The sequence below is a fragment of the Lolium perenne genome, chromosome 5 (genome assembly GCF_019359855.2).
Source record: "Lolium perenne isolate Kyuss_39 chromosome 5, Kyuss_2.0, whole genome shotgun sequence".
Lineage (NCBI taxonomy): Eukaryota > Viridiplantae > Streptophyta > Magnoliopsida > Poales > Poaceae > Lolium > Lolium perenne.
In genome coordinates this window covers 165,147,980-165,172,298 of record NC_067248.2, presented here as the reverse complement: position 1 = coordinate 165,172,298, position 24,319 = coordinate 165,147,980, and positions in this window count along the sequence as shown.

The window sequence follows — 24,319 nt, the reverse complement described above, 5'->3', positions numbered from 1 at the left end:
TTTCGGAGCCAAACCGCAAAGCTATGCTGTCAGAGATTGATCGACTAAGAGAAGCTGGTTTCATTAAGGAGTTGCATACAGAGGCCACGTGGGTAGGAAACCCAGTGCTGGTCTCGAAGAAAAACACTAAAGTCCTTCGCATGTGTGTCGACTTTACGTGTCTCAACAAACAATGTCCAAAGGATCACTTTCCCCTCCCGAGGATCGATCAAATTATCGACTTCACGGTAGGATGTGAACGTCTTTCCTTCTTGGATGCGTACTCTGGTTATAACCAGATCATATTGAAAGAAGAGGACGAGGTCAAAACAGCGTTCATTACACCTTACGACGTGTTTTGCTATAGAACAATGCCCTTTGGTCTGAAAAACGTGGGAGCAACATACCAACGGATGATGCAGAAGTGCTTAGCAACACAGATTGGGAAAACGTGCAAGTGTACATTGACGATGTCGTCATAACGTCAAAAAAGGGGGCAACGCTAATCGAGGACTTGAAGGAAACCTTCGACAACCTCGACAAGTTTTGTCTCAAGCTGAATCCGACGAAGTGTTCTTTCGGCGTCCCTGCAGGAGAACTTCTCGGGTTCCTATTCTCAGCAAGAGGGATTAAAGCTAATCCTGAAAAAATCCAAGCTATCGTAACAATGAGGAAGCCAACAAAGTTGAAAGAAATACAGCAGTTAACTGGGCGAGTCGCAGCTTTAAGCAGATTCATCGCCAGGCTGGGAGAAAAGGCGTTACCGTTTTACGCTTTAATCAAACAAGGAGAGAAGTTCCAGTGGAACGAAGAGGCAGATAGAGCCTTCGAGGATCTTAAACGCACAATTTCGACACCACCAATCTTGGTGGCGCCGAAAGAAAAGGAATCCCTCCTGTTATACATTGCGGCTACACCCCATGTGGTCAGCACGGCGCTAGTTGTCGAAAGAGAAGAAGAAGAAGGAAAACTCCATGGAGTGCAGAGGCCGGTATATTTCATCAATGAAGTTTTATCGCCTTCAAAACAGCGGTACCCGCAGTACCAGAAGCTAGCATATGGAGTGTTCACAACCGCAAGAAAATTGCGGCACTATTTTTCGGCACACCCGATAATAGTGGTCAACGAGGCGCCTCTATCCAATATACTAAACAATCCAGAAGCTACAGGTCGTGTCTCCCTTTGGGGAATAGAACTTTCTCCTCGGGACATCACGTATGAAAAAAGGAAAATAATAAAGTCGCAAATTCTGCCAGATTTCATCGCAGAGTGGATGGAGCTGCAAAATATAGGACCCCCGGATTTATCGAGAACTTGGACGATGAACTTTGACGGGTCCAAGAGGGTAGAAGGAGCTGGAGCAGGCGTGATACTCATATCACCTGAAGGCGACAAATTAAAATATGTCTTATGGATGACGTTCCCGAACGCGTCTAACAATGAGGCAGAATATGAAGCTCTTATACACGGGATGAAGATGGCAAAGGCTTGTGGTGCAACTCGACTAAAAATCTTTGGCGACTCACAATTGGTGGCTCAGCAAGTCATGAATCAATGTGATGCAATCAATGATAGCATGGTGGCATACAAGGAAGTGTACAATGAGCTCGAGAAGTTATTTGATGGATGCGAGGTAAATCACATCAGCAGGCTGAGCAATGATGAGGCTGATGTTCTTGCAAACATCGGTCCGCAGTGCCTCGCAATTCCACCAGGTGTGTTCTGGGAAGAGATAACCGAGAGGTCTACAAAGCCGAAGAAGGCACAGAAGAAGCAGAAGGATGAAAAAACCTCGACAACCCCTAAAGAAGTACTAGAAGAGGAGGAGGAACATGAGCTAGTGATGATGGTGCAGATTCCATGGATGCAAGCTTACATATCATATATCTTAAGGAAAGAGATACCTGACGACCCGGTTGAAGCAAGGCGAGTTATTAGACGATCCAAAGCTTTTACAGTGGTTAAAGGAGAGCTGTACAAGCGAAGTATTTTGGGTGTGTTACAAAGGTGCGTCACACCCGAAGAAGGAAGAATAATCCTGAAGGACGTACACGAGGGAATATGTGGTCATCACGCAAGCAGTCGAGCTATTGCGGCCAAGGTTTTCAGGGCTGGATTTTATTGGTTGACAGCAATCGAGGACGCGAAGGAGATAGTACGAACTTGTGATGCGTGCCAGAGATTTGCCGCGAAGCCTCACTCTCCGGCAGCGGAGCTGATGCCAATACCGTTGTCTTGGCCCTTTGCTCAATGGGGCCTCAATATGGTGGGAAAGTTACACAAGACCTCGCCAGGAGGATACGAGTATATGCTCGTCGCTGTCGACAAATTTACCAAGTGGATAGAAGCAAAGCCGATAAATTCACCAGACGCAGCGTCGGCAATAAAGTTTGTGAAAAGCATTGTTTTTCGGTTTGGAGTACCTCATAGCATCGTCACGGACAATGGCAGTAACTTTACATCCAAGGAATTCAAGGCATATTGCGCAGAAGTAGGCATCAAATTGCACTTCGCGTCAGTTGGGCACCCGCAAACCAATGGTCAAGTCGAGAAAGCCAATGACATCATCTGCAATGGTATCAAGAAGCGCTTGTTAGGACCACTGGAAAAAGCTCGACATACGTGGTCAGAAGAGTTGCCAAGTGTTTTATGGAGTATTCGAACAACACCAAATACAGCGACACAGGAGACTCCGTTTTTTCTGGTCCATGGAGCAGAGGCAGTACTGCCGATAGAAATAGAGCATGATTCTCCAAGAGTCACGGAGTCCGATGAAGAAGCGTCCAGAAGAGCATTAGAGGACGATGTCGATGCACTTGACGAAGCTCGAGATGAAGTACTATCACGGGTCACCACATACCAGCAAGACTTGGAAAACTACCACAGTCGACGTTTGCGGCCAAGGTCTTTTCAGGTCGGAGATTTAGTTCTACGACTCAATCAAAACAGTACTGAAAAACTCGAGTCGCCATGGCTTGGCCCTTACATCGTCACAGAAGTAATCGAAGGAGGCGCGTACAGGATCAAGGACAAGAAGACGGGGGCTCCCGAGAAAAACCCCTGGAACGTGGCGCAGCTAAGGCGTTTTTACGCTTAGTGTCGAAATATAGTCCTCCTTGTAAAAATACAATGTACTGAAACGCCCGCGAGTTTTCGGACGCACTCTTTTCCTTTCAGGGCATCGAGTGGGGCTGAAAGGTTTTTAATGAGGCGGGCTCGCGGTGCTGCAATATAGTAAAAGATATTGGTGATATACATCTTCCTTCGCCGACAGGCTCGGGGGCTCATAACCCATGGCAACAAAAAATATATATATACTCTCGCAAAATAGAAAATTCATCGGGACGAAAAAATAAACCTGAGCTCCGGCCAAAGGCTCGGGGGCTCTACAAGATAGATTACACTTTACAATATAGACAACTTCATCGTCAGGAAGAATTCGACACAAAATATATATGTATGACTTCCCGCAATATAGTACAATTCAGTTGATACCTAATATATTGTCTATGGATAAACCTTTGTTATTTGCAGCGGTTGTCGTATGCTCAGCATAGCTCCCTTTGACAAAGAACTCAGAGTCCATCCGAAGGAGTTCATCCATCACTTCTTCGGCTACAGGAGTTACAACATCGTTGATTTTGTCGATGTTCCTTTTTCGTTTCGACTGCTTGGTTAGACACTTGGCGACAATCATTCGTGGGTAAAGATTGTTTGGCCAACCTCCATAAGAATACATTGATCTTCGACGGGACCCTCGTGCGCCACAGCGCTATCCACTGCCCTTCTGTTTGTGTCGTGCTCGACGCCGTGGCTCTATGTTCCAGCCATGCTTCTCGTCTTGCTCTCGTCGCTACTAGCATTCGGTATGCTGACCGCACCGTAAACACGCCTTTTCGTTCATGCTGCCACGCCCAGAAATCTTCTTGTCGACGACCGCTCAATGGGATTTGGAGAATGGCCTCCACATCCATTGGCTGTAAGAAGCATCGTAACTTGTCTTCCCTCCATGACACCATCGTTGCGTTGATGAACTCCGCAACTCGGGTCGGTGGGGAATCCTCACTCAGGCATGCAATCGGCCGAAGAGAGCCATCCCGCGGGATCCACTGATCATTCCATGGGTGCGTATTCTCTCCAGTACCGATCCTGCGAATCAGCCCCTGCTCGATGACATAGGCATCCCCAATGGGCCTGCCGAAGATGGTACCCGGGGTTTACTCAAGGCCCACGACCCGAAGGATAAGAAGAATCGGAAGCCCAAGTTACTATTAAGGAAAGCTAGAGTTGTATTAGGAGATAATATTTGTAATCTTGCGGGATGAGTTGGAAACCCTCCCGGACTCTGTAACTTGTGTATTACGAATCCCTCGGCTCCACCTCCTATATAAGGGGGAGTCGAGGGAGAAAGAAAGCATTGATTCATTGTCTCACAAACCCTAGTTTTCATATCGTCGAGCACTTTTCGGCTGAAACCTTCGAGATCTACTTGCCCTCTACTTCCGACTAAAACCCTAGTCTACAACCCGTAGGCATTGACAAGTTAATACCTTGTCAATTGGCGCCGTCTGTGGGAATTAGAGGCGTCAAGGATCTGATCTCGATGGCACATTCAAGATCGTCGACTTCGTCAACAGCGAGCAACGCGATGGATCGAGGTAAACAGATCGAAATTGGTCTAGTCGATTTTGTTCCTCACCCGCCCTCCCGTTTGGATGCATATGCGTATCTGGAGGAGCCCATGGAGATGACGTTCGGAAAGTTCCACTTCCGCGTCGAGAAATAAGGAGCGTATCGTCTCGAAATTCCGATCTCGTCGGGATTATTGGCGGTCGATTCCGATTTTTCGAGCTCAGCATCGTCAATCGAGTCAGGCGACGAGGAGACTTCATCGCCACGCTTCATCAGCACTAGGCCAAGCGAAAAGCTCGCCAACATCTTCAGCGACATGTCCTTCGAGTCATCTGCGGACTCCGATATAAGCGATGACTCGAGGAGCTTCGACAGCTTCAACTTCATCGACATATCCACTACCGTTGGCAAGGTCTTCACCAATCTCTATGATGGTGTCACCAAACCCAGCAAGGTTCAGAATTCAAAATATCATCAGATTTATGCCATTGGAGAAACAAGTCGCGATCAGGAGGAGACATCAGAGGCTTTCGACGAATTGGGAAATCCATATGTCGATCCCTCTGACCTAAGGCGAGGTTTAGGCAATAAATATGTCGGGCCTACACCACGTGTTAGGGTTCAACTTCCACAAGCATCATGGGATATAGCCGCAAGAGCTGTGGTGACCCGGCATACCACTGCATGGTGTAGTATGCAAGTCTGATATAACACTAGTGAAACACCGTTCCACTAGTATTATATCGCTCAGAGTGGTACAACAGAAACATATGCGGGTCCAAGGCATGTCTATAGAATTACAACATTGACTCTGTTACATAAGATCATCACAGCCTCCTACTTTACAATGAGGTAAAACTACAAATAAACTCCAGAAGAACGACTCGTAGTCTAATCCTATCACGAACTCTATTTGTAGAGTATTTGATTAGCTATAGAGGCTATGAATAGATTCTAGCTAAGTAGGAGCTAGGTTTAGGAAGCTAGTTCACTTCTATGGCTAAACTAGGTTTTCTCCTTGTTGGATGTGGTATCTGACTCCTCTGACAGGGTCCTGTCTCTTGAAATAGTTGTTGACTCCTCGGCTTTCGAGTTGCACTGTAGATCCTCCTTCGATGCCTCCATATCTAAGCAGGGGATTTAAGAGTGGGATGAGTACGAGCGTACTCAACAAATTCATTATAGGAAAGAGGTGTTTAATGCACTAGCTACATCATTAGACCAGAAAGTCTAATACCAATGCAAGTTTTCATAACCATTTCTTCAAAAGGTTGCTTTTATTCAGAAGAACTATGTCCGTCAGCCTTCACCGGTTTACTAGAACTTCATGGAGCTCCTTTCCGGCCGTGTTCGCAGTTCCATATCCCGGAACAGGGAGTGACAGGTCACGATTCATTACACTCTGCAGAGGTGTGTTGCTTTACCCATAAGAGATCTTAACCTTGGTGCCAACTAAGCTGCAGGCTTGTCCACACTTCCTATGGTGTGAGGCCCGGTATAAGGTCTAGCCAATCATGTTCCTCCGCTACCTCGAACACCCACCCGTTGTTGCATGCCCCGACCCTGGGTCCTCGCCGGTCCCATTATTCCCACTCACGGGTGGACCCCGACCACGACAACAGTTTGGGACTCGTTAACCAAACTCCTTCGCTGGTAGCTGCAACCCATCATAGACCGCAATACCGTGGGGACTTAAGGCCTCCCCAGCCAACCGCTTGCTCTTCGAGCGACAAGTGTCTACGGACTATGCCGTGGGGACTTAAGGCTTCCCCAGCCAACCGCTTGCCCTGACAGATACAAGTGTCTACGGTAAAGCGCATCCGTTGATGAACGAGAGGTGGAAACACTTTTGACTACTCCGTCCCACTCCGGATCTTATGGTTAACACGGGTATTACGGCACAAGAATCACTGGCGACATTTGTTGTTTAATCCTAGATGGATATAAACCCTTGCAATGGAACCTCCACCATATCAACACAAACCATGGTTCCATTGCCCACCACATAGTCATATTCATAGTTATGAAAGTAGTGGTTTTGATTTTTATGCAATAGTGATAACCATAATACTTTGCAAGTAATTTGATAGAAATACTCAAATGACATGAGCAAGTGATGAACTTGTCTTTCTTGACTGCAAGATTATGCAGACAAGGTCTTCGGTACGCAATAACTCCACATTCTGAAATAGCATCATCGTCCGGTAAGGACGATGTTTAAAAGATTGGCAAGGATGCAATAATGCATAAGTATGAGATGCAATCGCTCTAAGCGTGACCTAACCCCGATGATTTAGGATCAGTAAGTTGTAATGATTGGTTCAGGGTGTGTTACACTTTTAGAGTGATTCAAAGATTCACAAACAAGGTTCTTATTAAGAATTGGTTGCTTGTTATCATAAACAGGTGCTGTAATAAATAATAATAACAATAATAGCACATAACAATAATATTTGGTATAATCTTAACATGTAATGAATAGTGGTTGGTTTTAGCACTATATGGCATGGTTAATGATTAATTATCATATACTTCAAAAGAATAACTTTTGAAGAACATGTTCTTTGATAAAGAACAAGTATGATAATTAGATTGGGTTTCTATGGTTGACTATGGTTTAGTGTAGTTCTTTGGCGTAAATATTAGATGGATCCCAACAAAGTTAGATTCATCAACACCTAGGGCTTGTAAGGTTAAGATAAGCCTAGGTATCCTAAGCAATTCATTATACATGGTTGTTGTCAAGGTTGGTTTATCTTGCTAGTGATAGCTGGCTAGGGTTTATAGGTCCTTATAAGCAGGTTTGGTGATGATTCTTTATTTACTTCAAAAGAATAACTTTTGAAGAACATACTTCTTAAGTAATAAGAAGTATATCAATTAGGGTTGAGGTTGTCTAGGGTTTGCTATTGATCTACTAAGTAAGGAATAGTGGTTTCCTAAATAGGATGTTTAATAATTATCTCATACTGATAGGGTTTAGTGGAACAGGGTTATGTAATGTCAAATAGTAGGTATGGTTGCTATTAGGGTTCATCACAATGGTGTGATGCTAAATAGGGATAATTAATGCTGATGGCTTTGGTAATAGGATCTAGGGTTTACACTTAGTTAACCCTACTTGAATATTTAGGTCTGATGAAGATGGACACATGGGTTACCCATATATCAGTGCTAGGTCTTCTACATTTCATGTGGTCATGGCAAATATTTAGTTGCTACAAGGGTTCTATGCTTCGAAAGAAGGTACCATGATCACATGCTCTAACCTAGGGTTTAGGTTAGAAGCAATTTAGGTTTCACATGTAATAATGGAACTAGGGTTCCTAATTAATTTAGGGTTTTAGGTTTCACATGAAATGATAGGGTTGTAATATTATTCAATATGGGATTAGGGTTTGCTATTTTCCATATAGTTCTTATGATTAATAAACTTCATTTTAAAGTTGAAGTTTATTAATAACTTTGAAATAATAATATTGAATTTGGCATTTTATATTTTTTTTAAATCCTCCTAATAAGGATTTAATAAGTTAATAGAAAAGGAAAATTAATTTTAATGTTTTCCTTATTTACTTACTGGTTTTTATTTATTTTATTTATTTTTACTAATTATTGAATTTTAATTGAATTTGGAAATAGAATTAAAGGCTTAATTAATAAGTATTAAATAATTAAATTTTTATTAAAAATAAAAATTTCATTTTATATTTTTATTGGATAGGGTTTATCTTTATAAGAATTTTGATATCTTATATTTATTTTTCTGACTTAAATTGAATTTTCTATAATTATTTGAAGTTGCAGTAATTATTCAATTTAAATTTAAAACAAGAAAATCACTAAAGCTACCCGGGTTAGAGCTACCCATGGCCACTGACTAGTGGGCCAGTGGTACGTCAGCTGCCACATGGTGCCGATGTGGCAGCCATGGGCTTCACCGGCGGGTAGTGACGATGGTCGCCGGCGCTGGGCGTCACCCGCGGGCAAACCAACCACTTCACGATACTCGGCACGACACGGCGAATCTAACAGTACCAGCGCCGCCCGCTAATGACCACCGGAGCTTGACCGGCGATGATGTGCTGCGGCGGCGGAGAAGGAACGGCGCCGAGACGGCACTACAGGGCATAATCGAGCAGTCCAGGGACACGGTGAGATGCGGAAGCTCACCAGGAGGCTGCAGGGCTTGACGGCGTGGCCAGAGGTGGTCCTAATCGACGACAATTGCCGGATTTCTGGCGGTGACCGGCGAAAGGGAACGACGGTTCTCCGGCGACTGAGAGCTTCCGAGCTCGATTCCTCTTGCCCAGTGAGCTTGTCGAGGGTGCTGATCATGATGGTGTCCACGACGAGGTTTGGGGAAGCTCCGAACGGCGGCGATGCTCGGAGTTTGTGAGGTTAGGGTTTCGGCATTGGAGAAAATTAGAGAGAGAAGGAAGAACTCGATGCGGGTGTTCATCCAGATGCTTTTATAGGGCGCCTGGACGCGCCTCGTCACACCGTCGGACGAGGAGGAGCTGCCACCGGCGAGTCGAAGCCGAGCACGGCTTCGTGCTGTCACCCCCGCGCGAGGAGAGGATGAGGACGACCTCCTCTGGATTTTTTTAACGAAGGGGTTTACGGGCTCCGGCTGGGCTGGCGCTTGGGCTGCGTCGATGGGCTGTTGTTGGGCTCCTGCGGCCAGGTAAGATCCAGGTGAGGCCTTTCTTCTTTTTCTCTTTTTCTGTTTTCATTTTCTGTTTTATAATTTACCAAATTGAAATCATATTTGAATTCTATTATTTTTGGCAGGTGTCTCAATTGTGTTAATTCCTTTTGGATGTTGTGAAATGACTATTACACCCATAATCCATTTGAAACAAGTATCTTATAAAGCATTATATTACATACTTGTGTTTTATTCAAAATAGCAAATGAGCATGATTTTATATCCTCATTTTATTTTTATGTTTTTCTTGTGAATCAATCTATTTGAAGTATTAGAGTTGGTAAGTCCAGCTCAAGGTATTTTAGAGTTTATCATTAGGACTTGTTATCTTATTTAAGAAGTTGGTTGTTCACATATGATTTTATGTGAGTATCAATCTGTTAGGGTTTTTATGATGTCTATTACAACCCCCTTATTAAAGATAATATTAACATTATATTTGAAAGGATCTAAGTAGATATTGGTTCCATCATAATTGATCTTGGTTACAAAGATAAATGGTTGATCACTACTTATTTGGTTTTAATTATGGGACTTAGCATTAGGTGGCTCTTATGTCTTATAATTGAAGCATAGGATTAATTAATGAACCATTAGGGTTCTAGTCATATTCTCCTAGTGACACATGGTTTGAGTCTCAAATAAGGTTTAGGTTTTTAGTTATGATCATCCAAGTGATGCATAAACTAGGGTTGAGGTTTAACTCTAGGTTGTGAGATGAAGTGACACCATATTGCATGTGCTAGGGTTTAATCTCCCCTAACCATGATAAAGTGGTTACTTGCTTAATATTTCATGTGCTTCTCTAATTACTAATGATTTGGGAATTGGTTTTATCTTCTACCAATTAACTTCTATTATTGTTCTCAATTAATCATTAAAGTAACTATAGTGGTTGTAGTTCTTTTTATAGTTAACTTTGGTCATATGGATGGATGGTTTCTCACCATATAAAGTATAGTGTTTAACTCTAAGGTTTTCTTAGGTGGTTTAATTTCTGAAGTATGGATATGGTAGGATTCTACTTATGATCACCAAGTGGTTCACAAGTAAGGGTTGGGATATAAGCCTAGGGTTGCTTACTAGTTACCTCCCTATGTCTTCATGTGGTGAGTGATATCTATTTATCCTATTAGGATTTTACTTATCCTCACATACCTCAAGAGCATGATCATGGATTAGGCATGATCAACTTGTTCTTAATAACTCTACCTAAAATTCTTAGGGTTCATGATCATTACTCAATTTATAATGATCAGGGTTTGGCTTCCTAAGATTCTCTCATTAAATAGTTTTCTCACTTCCATGATCAAGCATTGTCTTTATCAACTAGGTATAGTACTTCTTCTATACTATCTTGAGTGGTCATGGCTATGGTTGTCTCAATAAATTATATCCCAGGAGAATTCCTGAGGTAATTACTTAGAGTTCTCTCAAGGATTGATGGTTTAACCACTTGAATATATAATAGGTCTCTCCCTTGAATCCAAGTTTTTCCTCAACTAACTTGAGGGTAACACCATAGCTTGAGTTCTCTCATACAGGAATAGTTATTCTAGGGTTTATGGTATACTCCTAATATTTATTTAGGTAGCTGAGCTAAAGATTCAATTGTCTAACTTAGTTGGAGTAGTCCAATCCTTATTTCACTAATTCATGGATATAGTCTTATTCCACTTGGTATTTGGTTATCTCATCACACCAAGATGAAATGATTTACCTCCTAATACTTTGGTTCAAAGATTGTTCTTGGTTCCTTAATAAGTAAAGCTGGAATTGGCATGAATGGTCTCTCTCATTTTGGGAAGGACTATAATTCTAACTTAAGGTTAAGCTTTATTGAGATTGATGTGATCATCAATATCTATGGTTAAAATAAATGGTTTCTCTCTCTAGGAATGTCTTGAATAATATCCTAGGGTTACTCTTAAAGATGATGATTTGAATACTTGGATGTATATCTAAGGTTTAATTCAAGGTTTGTTAATGCTTCTCTAATAATTATAATAGAACTCTCACCTCTCTAGGTTTAATGCTTAACTATTAGGAATAGAGAAGAATATATATTTCTAGGGTTGATCTCCTTGTCATGTTTCCAAGAATGAAGTACAACAAATACCATGAGGTCCATGGTACGATCATGGATTTGTTTAAGACATGGAAATGATAAGTGAAGAATAGTTTGTCCAATTATTGTTACTTGATTTCCAATTAAATGGATGTTCATATGTTATGGCAAGGAATATCATGTTATGATCTTTAATAGGATCAAGTAGTTGATCCTTGATTCATAAGTTCTTGTGTTGATTTTATTTCCATTTGATCTAACCCCTTAGATCAAATCATCTCTACCCAAAACAGGTTTTAACAAAGGTCACACTGAGGTTTATAGCACTTGACTTGATGAGCTACTTCAATTCCACCAAGGTCAAGTGAAACTTCAGTTACTGTAACAGTTTTACTTTAAAGCGCGAAAATTCCCCAGATTTTCCATGCATGAATGCAATGCACACATCTGTTTCCTCTATTTTTGTAACCCCATTACCTGGGATATTACAGTCTCTACCCCTTAAACTAAACTTCGTCCTCGAAGTTTGATCTCTCTCACGTTTCCGGAGTGTGGATCTGACTTGTGCAGACTACGACTTTTCTCGACTCCATGGTGATCTTACTGGATATAATTGAATACATCCCTTGTCCAGATTCTTCCTGGAATCCATTATGGTTTGTCTCTGAACATAAGTTTCTAACTTCAGTTCTATGATTTGTCTCTGGAATCTAATAATACCTGTCTCTGAGCCATGGCTTCTAGCTTTAATTATTTGATTTCTTTCAACCCTATAGTCTTGTTTCCTTTCTCATTGAAGAATCAATGATGGGACTTCTTCTTGTCCTGACAGTCTAAATTGAAGACTAATTGGATAACATTCTCCTATTTGATAAAATAGGTCTTTGTTTTCCCTTACTACCAAAAAGTGCAGTAATGGTACTTGGTAAGGTACTTAACATGGAATGATCGTGATGGTTTATTTCCTAAGAATGTATTAGACTCATTTAGTCCGTCCAATCATGGTTTATAGTTGATACATATAACTATTTTGTGTTCTTTAGGTTCCATGAAAGGAATCATTCTATTAGTCTTTGATTTTACTACTGTTAAACTCCTTCAGTCTGTGACCTTCTTGAGCTATATTTGGTCTTCAGTATTATCTTCGTCCACTTCATTAACATCAGCTGACTTAAGCTCTCGTACTTCTGAGTAAATATTACTCACTTTCTCAAGTTATAGTCCACTTCTTACTTCCTCGAGGTATGAACCTCGGCTTCTGGTCTAATATCTTTCTGAAAGAAGCGTCAACAATCTTATGAAAATAAGATCGAACTTCCTCTCAGATCAGACCTTCTTCAACTATCTTGCTCAAAATATTGAGTTATTATACAGCCAACTCAATCTTTACTCTACCCCTTAGAGTTTTCTTATAGTCTTCAGCTCCTTTTCTTCCAACCATTGAATTGATGGTTAGAATATTGGTCTAGGTGTAGCTTATGGTTTATATTTTTCTAAGGTCCTGTGAAGAATCCTCGTGGTGTATCCACTCAATTGTGGACATCCAACATGAATCCTTCGACTAAATGATTATAGGTCATTGTTATTTGGCTAACAAAATTTGATTTGTTCACATCTTCTTGGTACAATTAATTCAATGGTGGACTACTTGATATCAATTGTGGCTATTTGTTATCTAAAAAATGGATCTTATTATAGGTTCTGATGAACTGGACGAGACATCTTCTACTTTATCTCGCAGTTTTGATCCTATACCACAACAGTGGTCTCCTGATACCAACTATGATCTTCTTATCTCTGCTATGGTTTCATCGGTCATCTTCCTTCTGTCAGGGTTTATTTTGCAAGAGAACCACTAACTGACACTATGAATATAGTATCCGAAGTGATTTCCCATGCATTCCCTCTTCCATGATGACTAGGGATCTGCTTGAGCTTCACCATAATCATCATATTTCTCACCTTCATGCTTCTTCTGTACTAAAGTACTCCTCTGTTGAGACTAAGCATGAGTTTTGATTAATACTTCCTTCAGAGTTTTGTGGTTGCTTCCCACAATTTTACTCCTTTCCTCTGATGAACCTTCATCTTGTATTTAAGATCTTCAGAGTTCGTCACTTCCTCACACGTTTACCATCACCCTCTAGATCTATAGCATCAAGTAAGAACTTGATATTGCAACATGCATTTGCATATCAAAGTCAAACTTCATGTATGGATCTAGTCAAACAATGAAAATCCAAGAAGATTCAGCTTTGTGATTATAATACACACCATCATAAGCCTGAATAATAATAGTTGAGTAAGACATCTCTAAACATCAGGCTCTGATGTGTAGTATATAACACCACATAAGATAGGTTTATATCGGGATACTTAGCACGAATATATGGGATTCTGCTATTTGTCTCAACCTTTACCTTAATTGCACAATTGCAATGAGATAGACTTGAAACAAAGTGGTCTAGGATAGTTAAGGTTAACCTAATTTTCTTTGAAAGTACTACTTAACTTCCATTATGTTGAGGACTATCTCACATGATATGTCTAGGTTCTTGCATGACTACTCTAATCACATAACTCTTGGAATATAGCTCCTATACTTCCAAGTGATTCTATCATAAGACTATGGTCATGATGTGCTTGGCACACTTCCCATATTCTTGGAACACAGTTCTTGCACTATTGTCTGGCTTCTTATTGTTCTCCTCCTAAATGTTTATGATGTTCTATTCCATCACATAATGATTCTCAGGTGAATCATATATGATTAGAAACTCTACTATGTAAGCAGACATATATTATTTCTATCTCTCTTCCTTACTTTCCGTGATTGACTCATCATGGTCTATACTACCTCATATCACTTAAATTTTTCACTTACTATCAGTTGTTTCACATGTCTAGATAATTTTACTTACTCATTACTTATCTGGGTCTACATCTTCTATTATGATATCTTAATTATCTTCATCACTTGATATTACTCCTATTACAGGTCTGGATATCTCTTACTTGACCATAACATATGTTGGTACACATCTTCCAATAGGATAGCTTCCTTATGGTTGTATCCTCTCTTTGGACTATCATGTATTGTATACCAACTGTGATCTACTCATCTACTGCTTAGGAATTTATTTGTGTACTACATGTTTGGGATTAGCTGACTAACTTTACTTTATCTTGGTAAGTTAGGTAAGAAATGTTGACTCAAGTGTGTCAGGATTATTCTCAAGTGAATATCCATCTCAAGTCATACAAATATTTGGTTTACCTAGGACAACTTCCTATAGACACTACCAATCCTATAGGTCTCCTTTAAAGGGTTTTAATTCTAGGGTCAAAGCATTTGCTCTGATACCAACTGTGGTGACCCGGCATACCACTGCATGGTGTAGTATGCAAGTCTGATATAACACTAGTGAAACACCGTTCCACTAGTATTATATCGCTCAGAGTGGTACAACAGAAACATATGCGGGTCCAAGGCATGTCTATAGAATTACAACATTGACTCTGTTACATAAGATCATCACAGCCTCCTACTTTACAATGAGGTAAAACTACAAATAAACTCCAGAAGAACGACTCGTAGTCTAATCCTATCACGAACTCTATTTGTAGAGTATTTGATTAGATATAGAGGCTATGAATAGATTCTAGCTAAGTAGGAGCTAGGTTTAGGAAGCTAGTTCACTTCTATGGCTAAACTAGGTTTTCTCCTTGTTGGATGTGGTATCTGACTCCTCTGACAGGGTCCTGTCTCTTGAAATAGTTGTTGACTCCTCGGCTTTCGAGTTGCACTGTAGATCCTCCTTCGATGCCTCCATATCTAAGCAGGGGATTTAAGAGTGGGATGAGTACGAGCGTACTCAACAAGTTCATTATAGGAAAGAGGTGTTTAATGCACTAGCTACAGCATTATACCAGAAAGTCTAATACCAATGCAAGTTTTCATAACCATTTCTTCAAAAGGTTGCTTTTATTCAGAAGAACTATGTCCGTCAGCCTTCACCGGTTTACTAGAACTTCATGGAGCTCCTTTCCGGCCGTGTTCGCAGTTCCATATCCCGGAACAGGGAGTGACAGGTCACGATTCATTACACTCTGCAGAGGTGTGTTGCTTTACCCATAAGAGATCTTAACCTTGGTGCCAACCAAGCTGCAGGCTTGTCCACACTTCCTATGGTGTGAGGCCCGGTATAAGGTCTAGCCAATCATGTTCCTCCGCTACCTCGAACACCCACCCGTTGTTGCATGCCCCGACCCTGGGTCCTCGCCGGTCCCATTATTCCCACTCACGGGTGGACCCCGACCACGACAACAGTTTGGGACTCGTTAACCAAACTCCTTCGCCGGTAGCTGCAACCCATCATAGACCGCAATACCGTGGGGACTTAAGGCCTCCCCAGCCAACCGCTTGCTCTTCGAGCGACAAGTGTCTACGGACTATGCCGTGGGGACTTAAGGCTTCCCCAGCCAACCGCTTGCCCTGACAGATACAAGTGTCTACGGTAAAGCGCATCCGTTGATGATCGAGAGGTGGAAACACTTTTGACTACTCCGTCCCACTCCGGATCTTATGGTTAACACGGGTATTACGGCACAAGAATCACTGGCGACATTTGTTGTTTAATCCTAGATGGATATAAACCCTTGCAATGGAACCTCCACCATATCAACACAAACCATGGTTCCATTGCCCACCACATAGTCATATTCATAGTTATGAAAGTAGTGGTTTTGATTTTTATGCAATAGTGATAACCATAATACTTTGCAAGTAATTTGATAGAAATACTCAAATGACATGAGCAAGTGATGAACTTGCCTTTCTTGACTGCAAGATTATGCAGACAAGGTCTTCGGTACGCAATAACTCCACATTCTGAAATAGCATCATCGTCCGGTAAGGACGATGTTTAAAAGATTGGCAAGGATGCAATAATGCATAAGTATGAGATGCAATCGCTCTAAGCATGACCTAACCCCGATGATTTAGGATCAGTAAGTTGTAATGATTGGTTCAGGGTGTGTTACACTTTTAGAGTGATTCAAAGATTCACAAACAAGGTTCTTATTAAGAATTGGTTGCTTGTTATCATAAACAGGTGCTGTAATAAATAATAATAACAATAATAGCACATAACAATAATATTTGGTATAATCTTAACATGTAATGAATAGTGGTTGGTTTTAGCACTATATGGCATGGTTAATTATTAATTATCATATACTTCAAAAGAATAACTTTTGAAGAACATGTTCTTTGATAAAGAACAAGTATGATAATTAGATTGGGTTTCTATGGTTGACTATGGTTTCAGGTAGTTGCTGGCGTAAATATTAGATGGATCCCAACAAAGTTGGATTCATCAACACCTAGGGCTTGTAAGGTTAAGATAAGCCTAGGTATCCTAAGCAATTCATTATACATGGTTGTTGTCAAGGTTGGTTTATCTTGCTAGTGATAGCTGGCTAGGGTTTATAGGTCCTTATAAGCAGGTTTGGTGATGATTCTTTATTTACTTCAAAAGAATAACTTTTGAAGAACATACTTCTTAAGTAATAAGAAGTATATCAATTAGGGTTGAGGTTGTCTAGGGTTTGCTATTGATCTACTAAGTAAGGAATAGTGGTTTCCTAAATAGGATGTTTAATAATTATCTCATACTGATAGGGTTTAGTGGAACAGGGTTATGTAATGTCAAATAGTAGGTATGGTTGCTATTAGGGTTCATCACAATGGTGTGATGCTAAATAGGGATAATTAATGCTGATGGCTTTGGTAATAGGATCTAGGGTTTACACTTAGTTAACCCTACTTGAATATTTAGGTCTGATGAAGATGGACACATGGGTTACCCATATATCAGTGCTAGGTATTCTACATTTCATGTGGTCATGGCAAATATTTAGTTGCTACTAGGGTTCTATGCTTCGAAAGAAGGTACCATGATCACATGCTCTAACCTAGGGTTTAGGTTAGAAGCAATTTAGGTTTCACATGTAATAATGGAACTAGGGTTCCTAATTAATTTAGGGTTTTAGGTTTCACATGAAATGATAGGGTTGTAATATTATTCAATATGGGATTAGGGTTTGCTATTTTCCATATAGTTCTTATGATTAATAAACTTCATTTTAAAGTTGAAGTTTATTAATTACTTTGAAATAATAATATTGAATTTGGCATTTTTTTAAACAATTAATAATTAGGGTAATTATTAATTAGGATTTTATATCCTCCTAATAAGGATTTAATAAGTTAATAGAAAAGGAAAATTAATTTTAATGTTTTCCTTATTTACTTACTGTTTTTTATTTATTTTATGAATTTTTTACTAATTATTGAATTTTAATTGAATTTGGAAATAGAATTAAAGGCTTAATTAACAAGTATTAAATAATTAAATTTTTATTAAAAATAAAAATTTCATTTTATATTTTTATTGGATAGGGTTTATCTCTATAAGAATTTTGATATCTTATATTTATTTTTCTGACTTAAATTGAATTTTCTATAATTATTTGAAGTTGCAGTAATTATTCAATTTAAATTTAAAACAAGAAAATCACTAAAGCTACCCGGGTTAGAGCTACCCATGGCCACTGACTAGTGGGCCAGTGGCACGTCAGCTGCCACATGGTGCCGATGTGGCAGCCATGGGCTTCACCGGCGGGCAGTGACGATGGTCGCCGGCGCTGGGCGTCACCCGCGGGCAAACCAACCACTTCACGATACTCGGCACGACACGGCGAATCTAACAGTACCAGCGCCGCCCGCTAATGACCACCGGAGCTTGACCGGCGATGATGTGCTGCGGCGGCGGAGAAGGAACGACGGCGAGACGACACTACATGGCATAATCGAGCAGTCCAGGGACACGGTGAGATGCGGAAGCTCACCAGGAGGCTGTAGGGCTTGACGGCGTGGCCGGAGGTGGTCCTAATCGACGGCAATCGTCGGATTTCTGGCGGTGACCGGCGAAAGGGAACGACGGTTCTCCGGCGACTGAGAGCTTCCGAGCTCGATTCCTCTTGCCCAGTGAGCTTGTCGAGGGTGCTGATCATGATGGTGTCCACGGCGAGGTTTGGGGAAGCTCCGAACGGCGGCGATGCTCGGAGTTTGTGAGGTTAGGGTTTCGGCATTGGAGAAAATTAGAGAGAGAAGGAAGAACTCGATGCGGGTGTTCATCCAGATGCTTTTATAGGGCGCCTGGACGCGCCTCGTCACACCGTCGGACGAGGAGGAGCTGCCACCGGCGAGTCGAAGCCGAGCACGGCTTCGTGCTGTCACCCCCGCGCGAGGAGAGGATGAGGACGACCTCCTCTGGATTTTTTTAACGAAGGGGTATACGGGCTCCGGCTGGGCTGGCGCTTGGGCTGCGTCGATGGGATGTTGTTGGGCTCCTGCGGCCAGGTAAGATCCAGGTGAGGCCTTTCTTCTTTTTCTCTTTTTCTGTTTTCATTTTCTGTTTTATAATTTACCAAATTGAAATCATATTTGAATTCTATTATTTTTGGCAGGTGTCTCAATTGTGTTAATTCCTTTTGGATGTTGTGAAATGACTATTACACCCATAATCCATTTGAAACAAGTATCTTATAAAGCATTATATTACATACTTGTGTTTTATTCAAAATAGCAAATGAGCATGATTTTATATCCTCATTTTATTTTTATGTTTTTCTTGTGAATCAATCTATTTGAAGTATTAGAGTTGGTAAGTCCAGCTCAAGGTATTTTAGAGTTTATCATTAGGACTTGTTATCTTATTTAAGAAGTTGGTTGTTCACATATGATTTTATGTGAGTATCAATCTGTTAGGGTTTTTATGATGTCTATTACAACCCCCTTATTAAAGATAATATTAACATTATATTTGAAAGGATCTAAGTAGATATTGGTTCCATCATAATTGATCTTGGTTACAAAGATAAATGGTTGATCACTACTTTTGTGGTTTTAATTATGGGACTTAGCATTAGGTGGCTCTTATGTCTTATAATTGAAGCATAGGATTAATTAATGAACCATTGGGGTTCTAGTCATATTCTCCTAATGACACATGGTTTGAGTCTCAAATAAGGTTTAGGTTTTTAGTTATGATCATCCAAGTGATGCATAAACTAGGGTTGAGGTTTAACTCTAGGTTGTGAGATGAAGTGACACCATATTGCATGTGCTAGGGTTTAATCTCCCCTAACCATGATAAAGTGGTTACTTGCTTAATATTTCATGTGCTTCTCTAATTACTAAGGATTTGGGAATTGGTTTTATCTTCTACCAATTAACTTCTATTATTGTCCTCAATTAATCATTAAAGTAACTACAGTGGTTGTAGTTCTTTTTATAGTTAACTTTGGTCATATGGATGGATGGTTTCTCACCATATAAAGTATAGTGTTTAACTCTAAGGTTTTCTTAGGTGGTTTAATTTCTGAAGTATGGATATGGTAGGATTCTACTTATGATCACCAAATGGTTCACAAGTAAGGGTTGGGATATAAGCCTAGGGTTGCTTACTAGTTACCTCCCTATGTCTTCATGTGGTGAGTGATATCTATTTATCCTATTAGGATTTAACTTATCCTCACATACCTCAAGAGCATGATCATGGATTAGGCATGATTAACTTGTTCTTAATAACTCTACCTAAAATTCTTAGGGTTCATGATCATTACTCAATTTATAATGATCAGGGTTTGGCTTCCTAAGATTCTCTCATTAAATAGGTTTCTCACTTCCATGATCAAGCATTGTCTTTATCAACTAGGTATAGTACTTCTTCTATACTATCTTGAGTGGTCATGGCTATGGTTGTCTCAATAAATTATATCCCAGGAGAATTCCTGAGGTAATTACTTAGAGTTCTCTCAAGGATTGATGGTTTAACCACTTGAATATATAATAGGTCTCTCCCTTGAATCCAAGTTTTTCCTCAACTAACTTGAGGGTAACACCATAGCTTGAGTTCTCTCATACAGGAATAGTTATTCTAGGGTTTATGGTATACTCCTAATATTTATTTAGGTAGCTGAGCTAAAGATTCAATTGTCTAACTTAGTTGGAGTAGTCCAATCCTTATTTCACTAATTCATGGATATAGTCTTATTCCACTTGGTATTTGGTTATATCATCACACCAAGATGAAATGATTTACCTCCTAATACTTTGGTTCAAAGATTGTTCTTGGTTCCTTAATAAGTAAAGCTGGAATTGGCATGAATGGTCTCTCTCATTTTGGGAAGGACTATAATTCTAACTTAAGGTTAAGCTTTATTGAGATTGATGTGATCATCAATATCTATGGTTAAAATAAATGGTTTCTCTCTCTAGGAATGTCTTGAATAATATCCTAGGGTTACTCTTAAAGATGATGATTTGAATACTTGGATGTATATCTAAGGTTTAATTCAAGGTTTGTTAATGCTTCTCTAATAATTATAATAGAACTCTCACCTCTCTAGGTTTAATGCTTAACTATTAGGAATAGAGAAGAATATATATTTCTAGGGTTGATCTCCTTGTCATGTTTCCAAGAATGAAGTATAACAAATACCATGAGGTCCATGGTAGGATCATGGATTTGTTTAAGACATGGAAATGATAAGTGAAGAATAGTTTCTCCAATTATTGTTACTTGATTTCCAATTAAATGGATGTTCATATGTTATGGCAAGGAATATCATGTTATGATCTTTAATAGGATCAAGTAGTTGATCCTTGATTCATAAGTTCTTGTGTTGATTTTATTTCCATTTGATCTAACCCCTTAGATCAAATCATCTCTACCCAAAACAGGTTTTAACAAAGGTCACACTGAGGTTTATAGCACTTGACTTGATGAGCTACCACAATTCCACCAAGGTCAAGTGAAACTTCAGTTACTGTAACAGTTTTACTTTAAAGCGCAAAAATTCCCCAGATTTTCTATGCATGAATGCAATGCACACATCTGTTTCCTCTATTTTTGTAACCCCATTACCTGGGATATTACAAGAGCTATGGATGGTTCAGAACCAATGGCCACAACCGCTACGACGGAAGAATTGCAAGCATACCAATATAGGCTCGCTCGAGCTGGAAGGGAATTGGAAAAACAGACAGCTGCTCTGAACAAAAGAAGGGAGGCAGCTTCCGCATCAAGCAGGCGAAGGGCGGAGTTAAGTCGACATTCAGGAACTTCGGGAGATAGCCACAGAGAAGCTCGGAACATAGCAAGATCTAGGCTGCAAAACATACCTGAGGCCGATAGGGAGAACTTGGTTCAAAACCTCGATATGTCCTTTATGTCGATAGACACGAGAGGGAACATTGTCCCTAAGACACCAGAAGCTGGATACATGGAGACGCAAGCATTCATCCTCGCATCCAAGCCACCTCCCAGAGATCCAAGAGAAGCATTGTACAATATGGCTATGGCAGGAGTTGGGGCCATGGGAACGACGTTCGTAACGACGCCTCCCGAAGGTTCAGCAAGGCAAAATAGTCCACGACCTGCTGCAGCAGCACCAGGTCCTGAGAGAACAAGTGGAGCATGAGACACAGCAGCGCAAGCATGGGTGGACAGAGCACGACAAAATAGAAGGGAACATCAGCACTCCCGAGAGATAGATGACGAGGATATGTGCGGGCTGCCGTGCTTTACAAGGAGGGTCCGAAAAACTCGAGTTCCTTCAGGGTTTAAATTACCCGATAATTTCAAAAACTTCGACGGCCTACAAGATCCAGATGATTGGCTAGTTGATTATCTCGAGACAGTGAAGCTGATAGGAGGAACCAGAGCAACAGCCATGCAGAGCATCCAAGTACATCTGAGTGGAGCTGCGCGATCTTGGATAAAGAAGCTTCCTCCGGGTTCCATCGACTGGTGGGACAGTTTCGAGGAGGTGTTCGTCAAGAACTTTCGGTCCACCTGCAAAAAACCCGCATCGTTAGAAGAGTTGAGAGCATGTCGACAAAAGCAGGATGAATCAATGAGAAAGTACATCCAAAGGTGGAACATCATTAAAAACTCGGCAGAGAACATATCTGACGAGAGAGCAATAGATGCGTTCGTAGCTGGAATTCGACGAGGAGATTTTGTCGAAGACTTGGGGAGAACCAACCCAAAGACAGTATCAGCGTTGATGGAGATAGCAAACAGGTGGGCAGATGGAGAAGATGTTGTTCACAATAAACGACACAGGTCACCAGAGGAGGACCGTGGTCGAAATTTTCAAAATAGACGACGATTTCCTCGGCAGTACTCGAGCTATGACGCTCCTGGCCAAATTTCGGCTGGTTTCCGAGGAAGTGCTGGAGGAAGCAATAGAGATGACTATCAAAAAAGCAACGAGCAGCGAGGCGACAATAGAGATGACTCCCGAAATAACAGACAAAATAGTGGGCCAAGGTTTCAGAGACCTTTCGTGTCCCCCGAGGATATGATGAATGGGCCCTGTCAGATGCACTTCTATCTCGACAGCAATGGGAAGAGACAGTCAGGGCACCTGCAGAAGGACTATCGAAATTTTCAGACAATGCTAAGGTTTGCAGGGCAAGCCAATGCTCAGGCGACAAACAGAAACCCTCAAGGGCCCAGGAGTGAGATCCACTTGCCACCTCCTCCCGCAATCACGGACGAAAATCGACACCAGCTCATAATAGCGGCAGCACCACAACCACCTCCATACGTTGATCCCAACTCCAACAGAGCGGTCTCGATGATTCAGAAGGGTAGGCCGTCCAATAGAGCTCAGAAAGTGATCTCGCGACAAGTGTTCATGGCAGAGAAGATGCCTCCACCAACGATTGAGTACTTAAATTGGTCAGGACAAGACATTGGCTTCACAATAGCAGATCATCCGCAGCAAGTTCCTCGACCAGGGCAGTCAGCACTTATCTTACCAGCAGTGATCGCAGGATTCGATGTATCTCGAGTATTCATAGATGGAGGCAGCAGTCTAAACCTTATGTACGCAGATACACTAAGGAAGATGAACATATCTCTAGCTAATCTGAAACCAACCGACACACGCTTCCACGGCATCACGCCAGAGAAGCCAAGTTATCCGTTGGGAAAGATCAATCTCGACGTTCAGTTTGGGACCCGAGAGAACTACAAAATAGAAAGGCTGGAGTTTGAAGTCGTGGATTTCCCGTCGCAGTATCACGCCTTGTTGGAACGACCAGCATATGCCAGGTTTATGGTGGTACCACATTACACATACTTGTTATGGAGGTTACCTGGACCTAAGGGACCAATCACAGTCAAAGGAAGCTTCGCGTTAGCCGATAAATGTGACAAGGATTTTCATCGACTATCAGAAACTTTCGGGATGCAAGCAGAATACATGGCGTCAAGGCTCACAACCGATTATGATGTGCTGCCAGATGTAGGGAGGCCTAACAAAGAACCAACCTTTAACACTGCGAAAGATTCCAAGGAGGTGCAGATTCACCCGACAGATCCGAAGAAGACGACGTCTATCGCGACAGACATGGACCTCGCATAGGAAAGCGCGCTCGTCGAGTTCCTCCGTGAGCACTGGAAAATCTTCGCATGGTGTCCAGCTGACATGCCAGGAGTACTCAGGTAACTTGCCGAGCACCACCTAAACTTGGATCCAATAGTGAGACCAATCAAACAACCTTTGCGGCGTTTTTCGGAGCCAAACCGCAAAGCTATGCTGTCAGAGATTGATCGACTAAGAGAAGCTGGTTTCATTAAGGAGCTGCATACAGAGGCCACGTGGGTAGCAAACCTAGTGCTGGTCTTGAAGAAAAACACTAAAGTCCTTCGCATGTGTGTCGACTTTACGTGTCTCAACAAACACTGTACAAAGGATCACCTTCCCCTCCCGAGGATCGATCAAATTATCGACTCCACGGTAGGATGTGAACGTCTTTCCTTCTTGGATGCGTACTCTGGTTATAA